This window comes from Drosophila serrata, unplaced genomic scaffold, assembly GCF_035046125.1.
Source record: "Drosophila serrata isolate PLE 108 unplaced genomic scaffold, ASM3504612v1 contig_245, whole genome shotgun sequence".
Classification (NCBI taxonomy): domain Eukaryota; kingdom Metazoa; phylum Arthropoda; class Insecta; order Diptera; family Drosophilidae; genus Drosophila; species Drosophila serrata.
This window is the reverse complement of record NW_028257143.1, coordinates 2,775,186-2,786,888: the sequence shown is the minus strand read 5'-3', so window position 1 is coordinate 2,786,888 and position 11,703 is coordinate 2,775,186. Positions and strand designations below refer to the sequence as shown.

At 40.7% G+C, this 11,703-nt stretch overlaps 1 protein-coding gene across 1 annotated transcript in view; it reads left to right on the top strand.

The window, feature by feature from the left end:
- Window positions 1-11,703, top strand: part of CenG1A (Centaurin gamma 1A) — a 57,534-nt gene that overhangs the window by 16,316 nt on the left and 29,515 nt on the right. The window lies entirely within an intron of this gene.

Genomic DNA, 11,703 nt, shown 5'->3' with positions numbered 1-11,703 from the left:
GAGATCAAAACATAAGTGTTTTGGTTAAATGTGCAATTTTTTATTTATAATATGGAGCACTATTTGTTTTCTGTATGTTATATCGATTTTTTTTTTAAATATACACTCCTATTCCCGGTGCCAGGGATATGAATAATAATTGCTACAAGGGTAGTTTGGTAGTTTCTCTTATATCTCTTTAGATTTGTAACATTTTTTATTTCTACTTTATTAAAGTTTACTATTAAGTTTTAAGCATCCCAACTTGTATTATAGTTATTAATTGCATTTCCTTCTACTCTCTTTACAGGTAAGCCCGATAAGATTCCCTGTTTGTTGGCAGTGAGTATATGTATAAAGTATTCTCGGCGTTCATCAATAATAATTCCTATTTTGGGGGATTTATACTTAGCGTTCTAATCGTTTCAACCATAAATTAATGTTGATACTTTGCGAGTTCAGGGGACGCGGGGCAAAGTCTATAATCGGATTGGGAAACACAAAATGCGGAAGACTCTGCCGAGCAGCGCCAGCAGGACATCTCAATCGCCGGGTTCAAACCGAAGCACGAGTCCTAGCACAGCAGGACATCGACGGGCGGTCCAACACTTTCTAGCCTCAGATTTGCGAGTGGCTTTGCGTTTTTGTTCCTTCGCCTAGCAGATGTTTTTTTTTGATACACAGTCCTTCTCTCTTTTTACTATACACTTTTTTCTGATTTCGATGATTCGTTTTTCTCTGATTTTGTCCTAATGTCATCATTTGTTGTTAATTAGTGCAGAATACCGTTCATGATAGCGAGCCTCTTCAGCTCTCTTGCAGCAGCATTTCTTCTTTCACCGCATTGGAATTCGTTTTGGCTCATTTCATTTGCAATTTACGAGCCACCTTTTCCCTTTCCCACTTATTTTGGGACACACCTTGCGTTGCCCAGGGTCCCCTCAAGAGATTGTCATAATGCAAAAATGAAACAAAAAGCAGTTGTGTTCTGTCCCGAGTACTGAGTACGTGCTCAGTGCCCGGTCCCTGTAAGACAGACGTCCTGCTGGCTGAGTGTATTGTTCCGAAGGAAGTTTTACGACCTACCAGACAGTCTGTTGCATTGTGAGTCCTGGTAGTATCTAGACTACTTGGTAGACTCCTTGGCCACAGCGGCCGAGTCCATTCAAAGCCAAGCTGGCTTAGTACCCAGCCCAAGTCAACTAGATTTGCATCCATTTGTTGACATTTATGAGGCACTTTTCGAAAAACCATTAAATTCCCTTAGATGAGTATCCGCCACAGCCCCACCTCCCGAGGCTCTGGTGTGGCCCAGTTTGATTAGCCTCGATCTGTGGCCACATAGAGATGGCATCTTCTCTTCATTGGGAGTAACTTGGGTGTGTGACATGGTTTTTGCATATGCCCTGTTCTCCCCGGGTGGCTACTTGAGGATCTCAGCTGGGAATTCATTGTTAGTTTCCCACAGTGGGATATTTTCAAGTGTATTTTATAACCTAAGTATGCTATTATAGAAAGACATATTTTACTCCACATCTTATTCTTCAAGGACAACAAATAGATTACTATGTAATAAAAACCCGAAATTCGGTTTTCAGTGTTATCTATTCTATTCATTTTCAAACTTTCTTCACAACCAACTCCTTTTAATTAGTTTTCGGCATTCCTACGATGTATAAGATATAATTATGTTTCTGAATCCTTTTATGATTCACTCGAAACGAGTTACAACCACTTAAGCCAGTCCTCCTTTGAATTGCCTCCCCCCCAAGACTTTAACTTTAATTGCCCGGGCCTGGCTTTTGGGCCTTCTTTCAGGCCTTTCAGGCCTCACCTGCTCTGCCAGCAGTCATGCTGCCACAAGGCTAATTGAAAGAGCGAGTGCAAAGCTTTGCTTTTCATTTTCCGCACTGGCGAAAGACGTAAATATTTGCATCTCGGCAACCCCTTTTTCGCCAAGGATGGATCGGATGGGGTGCCCAAAATTGGGGTTAATTTAAAATTTATGATGCACTGAATTGTTGAGCACTCGAATTAGGATTCATTAGAGAGAGAGAGATGCGGCTCTGAAGGGGGAAATAAATCACAGAGTGACAAACCAAAGGTTGCGATAAGATACAAAATGGGTTACAGCAGCGGCAGGACCTCCATACCGAGGATTCCCATTGTTTATTTAAAGGAGCTGCCGCCGTTGTTTTCCTTATTGTTGCGCATTAAATGGGCTTTAATTTGAAACGTAGTAAGATCGCGACTTGTGCTGTGCTTCCCTATTCCGTGCCCCTTTCGTGGCAATTGTCCTGGCCAAGTCAACGGTGAAAACGAGATGAGAAAATTCAGAATACCGAGCGCAAGGATTCGCTGTAATTGAGCAGCGCAATTTCCTGAAAATCGCACGCGAAGAAAAGGTGCGCTGTCCTGTAAATGAACAGCCGCCACCGAAAAAAAGAGTATAGGAGTGAAAAGGATGCGGCAGGAGGCTGCAAGGATGCGGCTCCGCTCTCCCGTCCGCCTTGCTTTTACTTTTTTCAATTAAGGTTGACATGCCCCGCTCTCAGTGTTCTCAGCTCGAATTTGTTTCATGCGCCAAGTCAAGCTGAAAATTGCGCATTTGCTGCGAGCTGCAGATGGGTTGCCACGGAAGTTCATCCTCCAGGGCTGTCCAAAGTTCTGCCTAACAGGATTACATCCTCTACTTGCAGGATGCTCTGCTCTGCTCTCCTCTGCTGTAACTTGCCTAGTTCGTCTGCAAGTTGGCTTATCTCCTCTCCGGTTAAGTCCCCCCTCTCCTGAGGTAAGACTGATGGGAATCAATCAATTTGTTGCTCTGCTGGTTGCTCTAATTGAGAAATTCCTTGCAAGTATTTCAAGGGATTGATTACACAAGACAAATACTTACTGGCTTTAAGTTGCAGCTTCTATCGTGCAAAAGTGTTCTTTAATTTAAGACTTGTCTCAAGTCGAATAGAATAACCATCTTTTAAAAGACTTGAGCATTGACATAACAACTTTTAAATTCAATATTTCTCTATCCTTGCAAAGGGCATTATGAGTTTTTTTCAAAAGATTAAGACCCTGTAAAGTTTATATATTCTGTCTAGCAATTCCCATTCTGAAAATATGAAACTTTTCCATGAGGTCCTTTAAAAGCACAAGAGAAAAAAGCATAGTGAAAATTATACATCAACATTCCACCAATATTTCATAGCCTTTTTATATTAACTGTAGTAATAGTAACCAAGTTTTAGCTTCCTTTCTTGTATAAGTTTAACGAATGACATTTTCCTTGTTGTCATTTTTATCAGCTCAAGGAGTTAACTTCGTCCATAAAATACATACGTATATGCTGGTACTTGAGCCGCTAATGAAGCTAACCCACATGTGTGTTTGCTTGACTCTTTTCCAATCCGACCAACCATCTATCCATCAATCAATCAATCAGTGATTTCAATTACATTCAATAATCCTGACCCCAAATGCGCACGAAGAGACTCGCAGAGGAATATGAATATGACTTATTAGCCCTTTGACAGCTGTCAAACCAAGAAATGCACACACTTGCAGATTTCTCCATTTCCATTTCCATATCCATAGCAAGCTGCTCTATTAACATCACAACGAGACGGTGTCCTGCCGCCCTCCTCAAGGGTCCTTTAGCAATTCAAGCTGTAGCAATGCCCAGCAGCTGTAGCAGGGCGAACTCGTATCTTTGCTGTGACACTTTTGTCAAATGTTTACACCTTTAACCCTTTGGCGCCATTGTCTTGCCGGGCAACGGGGTGAGGATCGCCGCTTTCGAAAATCCAACAGAATACCATCCTTGCTCGAATTGTTTACAATGCTTTGTTAATTTTATGTTTCATTAAAACCATTTGTTTGGATTTTATGGGATCAGGAAAGTAAGTTGAGCAAGGAATGCTTAAGTAGAAACAAGAATGGGCTTTAATCAAAATTTGTTTAAAATACATCATTTATGTGCATTCATAAACAGATTATTCCTGTGAAAACGATTTCAAACAAAATTAATCATATGTGATGTAGTTTCGTCCGTTTTGATTTATACTATATGTACAATAGGAATACTGACTTATCTACATTAATCTACCCGAAAAAAGCTTATCAACAAATATAATATCTAGGAAAGATGCCCTTATAACGCTACTTAAAAATATAGAAGCCTTTAAAAATCATAATGACAGAAAGAGCCACCTGTCATTAAATAACATACTATGGTTTAATATATAGATTTTATAAAATGAGCTAAAAAAATAAATTGGAACTCTTGAAATATAGTTTTGTATACATTATTCCACCAGCACCTTTTTTGTTTGAAAAGTTTGTTAGAATTTATCTTATTCTTAATGTAATGAAATTGTTTTAAGGTGAATAACTATGTATTTTGATATTTGTTTGTGTTGAATTAGACAGAGGCAAGATTGCTTTCGGAAACCGAAATAAAAAATAATCGTTCTGATAAGGTAGTCGGCAGATTAAAACAGATTACATTTTAAACAAAGCTAATGAGTCAATGGGGGTTTGTGAGTGCTGCCACGTATGGATCTTAGTGCATATATTTTGAATCTTAATAATAAAATATTAAACATATATACTCAGACTTTATAGGGTGGAGCATTGGTTCGTCCTGTCTTTGTTAAAAGTGAACTTTTATACGAAGTCTTAAAGAAGTCCTTAAAGAAACTATTTCCATTATAAATACTGTGCATTTGTGGGTCTTTTTTCAATGATTCACCGATTGCATACTGTCCAAACTCATTTGCAATACCATGCGACCATGACGAAATATAGTTGTCCTCGGTTGTCAGCAGATATGGCAACAGTCTCAAGCCCAGCTCGAATCATTCATCAAAATTATGTCAAATCATGCAGGCGGCTGTAAAAAAAACTCTGAAAATCCTGCACAACGATAAACAAAAAAATGGGAAAAAAGGAAAAACTGTAAATGCTAATGAAAATCATCGCAAAACTGCACAAATTTCCGTGCCACCGCCAAGACATCGGGCCACGGCGCATGCGCAGCTGCCTCGTGAGGAGCGGAGAGCGATGGGACTCGGGCTCAGGAACAGGCACAGGCACTCACATGAAGCTGTCATGTTCCTGGGCAGGCCACACCGCAGTCGTCCTTTCCTGACAGACAACAATTACTGTTTTCCCTCCGCCCAACTGCATCGTCATTCCTTGTTCCTTGGCTCATCATATTTTCTTGCGGCTGCCTTCGCCTGATTTGCATTTTTAATCTCATAAGGATGTGCTGCCAGGCATTGTCCCTCAAATGCTGATGCATTTTTTTTCCTGCTGTTGATCCCGTGCGGTTACTCAAGCTGCAAGCCAAGATGAAAAAAAAAATCTCAGTCAGCAAACACAAAAAAAAGATGCCCCCCTTGGCAGGACTCTCTTTCTGATCTACATATGTTTAATCCCGGATTTCTGACACGTCAGGCACCGGGAGAGGGATAGCTGTCCGTCTGCCCAACTTGTGTGTGAGAGTGTCCGTAATCCTGGCTGTCTTGGGACGCCTCATCCCGTCACGTTACGCTTGAATAATTACACGTAATTAAAGTTCCTTTTACTCCATGTATCTCAGCTTAGCTTTCGTATTGTCGGGATTAGGAGTCAAGCGGATTCCATCCTTGCTCGCATCTAATGTTTGCTGACAGATCCTGGGGATGGATTTCCATCTGCGAGGTGTGAAAGGAACTAGGAAGTGTATGGAAGTTGATTTGGGTTTCCTCCAAAGAAAAATGTTTATTTAGTTAATTATATTTTTGTAATTAACCGATCCTGCGAATACTATCTTTGAAATTCTTTTATCGGTTATGGGTTCTAGGAAGTTTATTACACAACTTTGAGGTTTACAAATATATATTACATTTTTTGCTTTTTGTTTTTACCAGTTAGGTTTATCCGCCTTGATCCGTTTCTCTGTTAAGCGACTGTTGTTGGTTACTCATTGCAGTATCTTAAATATAAGAAGTTTAACTTTTAATTGCGTCATTTAAGTTCCTATACCGATGGAGTGGTTCCTAAGGGTTTTTGTATTCACTTCTTTTGCGGTCATATCTGATGTGCGTACGCTTCACTCAAGACAATGGTAATCGATCCTGGATAGATAAATGCAGGGGTATGACGACAATCCTAAGGAATTCGAATAAATCATACAAACCGAACCAGAATCGATGGGCGAAAGGACAACACAAATTATGTGAAAGTAATTTCTTAGATGGGAGCACATTGATAAAAGACACCAAAGAATCAGCGTAAGAAACAAAAAAGATCACAAAAAAACTAAAAAGAGAGGGAACCAAATCAGAAATATTTCTCGGATGTCATCAAACTTCGATCAATTTGCGGTTTTGGAAGCCAGCTATGATTTATCCGTAACGGTTCAGTGGTTTGCACTTGAGCGGCGCATGTCCTTGCCCAGGACCAACGATCATTAATCATCCTTCATGTGTACAGATTTTGGCTAATGATGGGGATCTTTTTTCGCCACTAATGGAGTGGACAGGAAGGCAAAAATGTAGTACTGTGCTCGACTTCTTTGATGTTTAACACGAATCGAGATATAGCAATGACCCAGCGCATTTTGCAGCATCATTAATCATAGAGTTTCTGGTAATATACATTTGCGTAGATTTGTTTCATTCTTGAAAAACCTTGAATGGAAGATGGTAATTTAACCAACAATGTATTTCTTACTGAATGTTTAATGGAAGAAATACATTATACATACATATACATTAAATAATACATTAAATTATCTAACTCGACATTTTTTCTTAAGATCGTGCATATATACAAATTGATGTAAATCCTATTTTGTACTTAAACTGAATCAATAATTTTTGGAGATGCTTCGTCCTGAGGCGTATATTTGTGTATTAATAACCTTCTACCCTTTAGATATCGGATATAATTATCTTTTCAGTATGTCAGTATAAACATATTCTCAAAGATTTCACACACATGGAAACTGTGACTGATTCATTACCACAAATTACATGCATATTATTCATATCAATATTTACCAAGTAAATATTCCGCCTCTAGATCAGGTCTCAGCTATTATTCATTTGAGATTAAACTATATTTTGTTCACAGTGATTGGGTGGAGTTGTCGGTTCTTCTTCGAAAATATGCAGATCCTTGGATTTGAAAATGGTTGGGTTCAAGTTATTGTTCAACCTTTTCTCAACCCGAAACGACCGCCAACTGTGCTAGGGCACATTTATTAGCACTTGGGCGACACTGTGAGGCCTACTTCGTCCTGTTGTCGTCCTGCCGGTGCTCCTTCCCCGTTCCTGTTCCTGTTCCAGATCGAGTTCCGCCTCCCGCGAGGGGGGGACAACCCTTAAAGCAGCCGCACAAGTGTCGATGACACTTGGAGGGAATTTTTCGGTTGCTGCTCACCGCAGCTATTGCCGGCGGAAGGATATGCAGCGTTGCACGTTGTTGAAGTTGTTGTCAGGTAAAAGGGGTGAGGTCCTTGCACGTCCTGGCAAACACTTAAGCCAAAGTTAAACGCTTCGAGTGCTGTATTTTTGTTTTTGTTTGTGTTTTACCCCCCAGCTTGCTCTGTTTTCTTCAATATATACTTAGGTTTTATTTTTTCCTTAAGCCACAGCAGGAGACGTCTTCGTCCTTCGTACGTTCGCTTCTCCGCCTTTATTCGGGACTCAGAGCCGAGACCTAAATCAATATGAACTCCGTTTTAATTCGCTTAAATTGCCGGCAGGACATCCCGGTGGATTCTTTGTGCGAAATCCCGAAAGGATTGCCCTCCTTCTGCTCGGCAATTGTTTGTCCCGCTGTTGTCACAGCTCTAAGCGCTTTAATTTTGATTGCATTCGATTTGTTTCTGCTCTTTTTCCCCGCAACCCTTTGCCCCGAAAATTTGCCCGATTCTTTGACATATTCACAGGCTTGGCAGTGAATAAGGATCCCCGTCCGTTTCAGCATCCTTGGCCTGCGCCGCCGGGCGGTTTTCGCAATCTTCTGGCGGCCAAAGGAAGGAAAAGGATTAACTATTTAGGTTTTTATGTCCGTGTCAAGGAAGTAGCCTGCCGTTGGCTTCCCTCCCGGCAGTTCCTGTTCCCGCTGTTGTACTTCTGTTGTCCTGACAACGACTGCAATTGAGGCTGAAAATGCTTTGCAGTTTGGCAACGAACTCATTTCATTTAAAATTCTCTTAGATATGTTTTTTTTCCGGCCTGCAACAGCTCACAATGGTTACCTTGGGATCTTTCAGTTAGTAGACTGTTTGTCGCAAAGCATTTAAGTTGGATTCTGTGGGTTTCCTTTGGATGAATCGGATTTAGAATCCCTTTGAAACTTGAATTGTTGTTTAGTTTAAAAGTACTGAAATATTATGTACTAAGTACGTGTATCACAATTCAATGTTTATTTATAATTAAATTGCTAAAATGCGTCGTGTTAGGTAAACTTTTACATTAGAGTTAATAAGTCAATGTATTTTTCACGTATTTGTAAGTTTTCACAATATTTTATTGTTATTTGCCTAAAACCATTTCATCATTATCATTTTATCATTTTGAAGAATCCTGAAAAGCTGTGCTTTTAAGGGCAGTTTGGTTGACTCTCATTTAGTCTGAAATTTCTTATACAAAGCTTTGAATGTCGGGTATTCCACTATCGAGCAAAACTCTTCTGTAGTTTTCTCACTACCTTTTTCGGTTCAAATATCTCATGTCTGGGCTTAAAACTAAGATTTTATTATACTTTACGATCTCCCCCGATCCTTAGCATTCTTTCTTTAAAAGTGTTTAAGAGCCACTCCACGGCCAATTATATCAAATCGATCGTCACAGATCATCAAATCGATCTAAGCCAATTACACAGGCAGCTGAATGAGTTCGGGAGCGATTGTGACTGTCTCGTAAATCAGAGGGGAAGGTGTGATATGAGGCACAAAGCCCGAATGCATTTAAGCTAATTTCTTGTGACGTCGCCGGAGACGTGTGTGGATTCAGGACTCAGGACTCGGGGCGTTGGCGTCGGAGATGATGGGATGAGTAGCATCCTTTATTTGGATCGGACAGCATATATGTCAGGGCATTGTCAGTTTCGCTTTAAATAAGCGACAGTTTTTGCGACAACATGCCGTCGGCTCACTTTTTCATACAATACAGGACAGAATAAAGAGGAGCAGAGCAGCCTCCTCCTGGAGGGGAGCAAACGTGGACTGCATTGCCCTCAATGTAGAGCAAAACTCATTTAGTGGCTGCTGTCGTTGATGTTTACTGTGTTATCCCTTTTATGCAGGACTAAACGGGAGCAGAGCCTACTTTTGTCCCGTCTGAACATAATGGAGGGGCTGCAGCACATGGCAATTTCTCATTTTGCAAAGGCATTTCATCAAATGTAGGACACTCCCTGGAAGAGGAATCTGTCGCACATTGTTGCCGTTGCCGTTGCCGTTGCCTCTAGCCGCTGATAGATTACGCCTGCCACAGGACATTCAAGGAGAGTCTCACTGTGTGCGCAGGTGGCAAATCCTGGATGGATCCTAAGCCGTAGCACAAACCAAACCAAACGCTGACAGGCGACTAATTACTCGCCGGTGCGGAGCTAAAGGGATTTCGGCATCAACAGGATCAAGTTCCCAAAATGGCCAGCATTCGCCAAAGCAATGGAATTTCCCGCATTGGGACAAGTCCATGAATGACAGTCGCCGCATGTTGATCTCCTTTTTTATTTACTGTTTGTAACCCGGCCCATCGGCCAGGACGCACTCGTAAATCCCATCCTGACATTCTGTCAACGTCAATGCGAAAAATCTTTTGGCCTGCAGCCGGAGGCCAAAACAGAGCACGCCCCGTTGTGGAACTGTGAAAACAACAAACAGGTAAACCCGAAAACTCTAAAGCGATTTGGCTTTATAAAGCGGTTAGTGGGGAATAACTGTTACTGCGAGAGATAAAATTACTTAAGTCGGTGGAAAATAGTGGAAAATGTTATCCCAGAAAACAAGAGAGGGGTTTTTTTGGATACAAGTTGCTCTGGCTCACTTTATTCAAATAAGGAACTGTATTCGCTACTTTAAAAAACATAAAAGTTGTGATTATATTTACTAAATGTTATAAATAGAAGAACGTATAAATATAATAACATATCATTAAAGCTGAGCTAACAATTCGTAATGCAACATATATTTCAAAAACTTCTTCATTCAGCGTGTTCTTGTCCGTCTTTAGTCATGAGCTAACTTTATTAGTTTTACCAATTTATGTCTAACTGACAATTTAAATTAAATAATTCCTATATAGAACTATTTTAAATAAGTCGCTACTATATAATAAGTTCTTCGAACCTTCGCTTGGAACTGTAGGAGGAACTATAGTACAACTTTATTAAAATGGTGCACAACTTTTTGTCCTTTGTCAGGCAATTTCTCTGTCCTGCCTCGGTTTACACGCCTACATAAAGCCAGTCAATGTGGCAAAGTGGCTAATTCCAGCTACTTTAGAAATAAAATAGCTTTCTGTTAAAGTTATACATTATTTGTATACAGCATTAAAATAGCTTGGCATGGCTAGTTTTACCCCTCTGTTGTTGCAATTTAGGTACCTTCTAGAGCATCACATTTCTTTAAAGCACTAGCTTCGCTTTTCTATAAATTAAAATATATCCTGCTATAAAGGATATGTAATGATATAGCCAGAACATGTGTAAAACTGTACCGCGAACATAATTCTATAACGATGCTTGAGCATACGAATTCTTTCGACATGCCAAGTGATCCAATTCGTTTCGATATCCCTTCTGTCCCACTAATCCGAAATGCATGCAAATGAGTTCAAACTACTTACTCGCACACAATTGACAAATGGCATTAGGCTTTGATAACCATTAAGTCCTCTCAACGGTCATTTGAGTAATCAATCAAACCCTGCGACCCCTTGCGACTCCGGCGTCAACCCCTCGGAGCTTGGCCGTTGGTCAACTGACTTCCCCGACTCACTCTGGACGTTGTCCACCCCAGAAAGCGTATTACACTTTAACTGTCTGCGCCTGCGCTTCGCTCAAAATCCTGGACAGGACACGGAGTGTGCGGCGCAGGACTCACGAGTCGCGAGTCGCGACTTATGTTCATTAAAATAAATGCAAGCAATGTAATGAGGAAACTGCATCGTAATGAAATTAAAGCGAGCACGCAATGTCCAACTAGGGAGAGAGTTAGCTTCCGCAGGGTTTTTTCTGTACATACTTAGTTGATGAAGGGATAGGGGAGAGACTGCCCGCTGCTTGGGCATGTGCATTGCACTTCGTTGCGATCGGGAGTCATCATCATCCCTCCACTGGGCACTGTCAAGTGCCGCGCTATTTTTGCACCTTGACTCTGCTCAGCCCGCATAATTGGAACTTTTTCGCTAAAAATGTTTCCACTCAGCGTGCCAAAAGTGCACTCATTAGTTCTAGTTTGTTTAGCCAGGACAATGAGTTTGGTATGCATGCATGCAAAAAAAGTAATATTAATGAAATAAAACAAGTTCAGAGCATTGAGGTGGCCTGTGGAACGTGCCGGCACTATGAATATGTGGGCTTTGCATTTGCCTACAAAAGCAAACCGAATCTCCTCCCAAATGCTCTGAAATATAATAAACCCACATGACAAGCTTAGCACAATCAAGGTGTCAAATAAAAATGTCAAGTTTATGGACCAACCACGCGTCGATCGCTACTAATCTG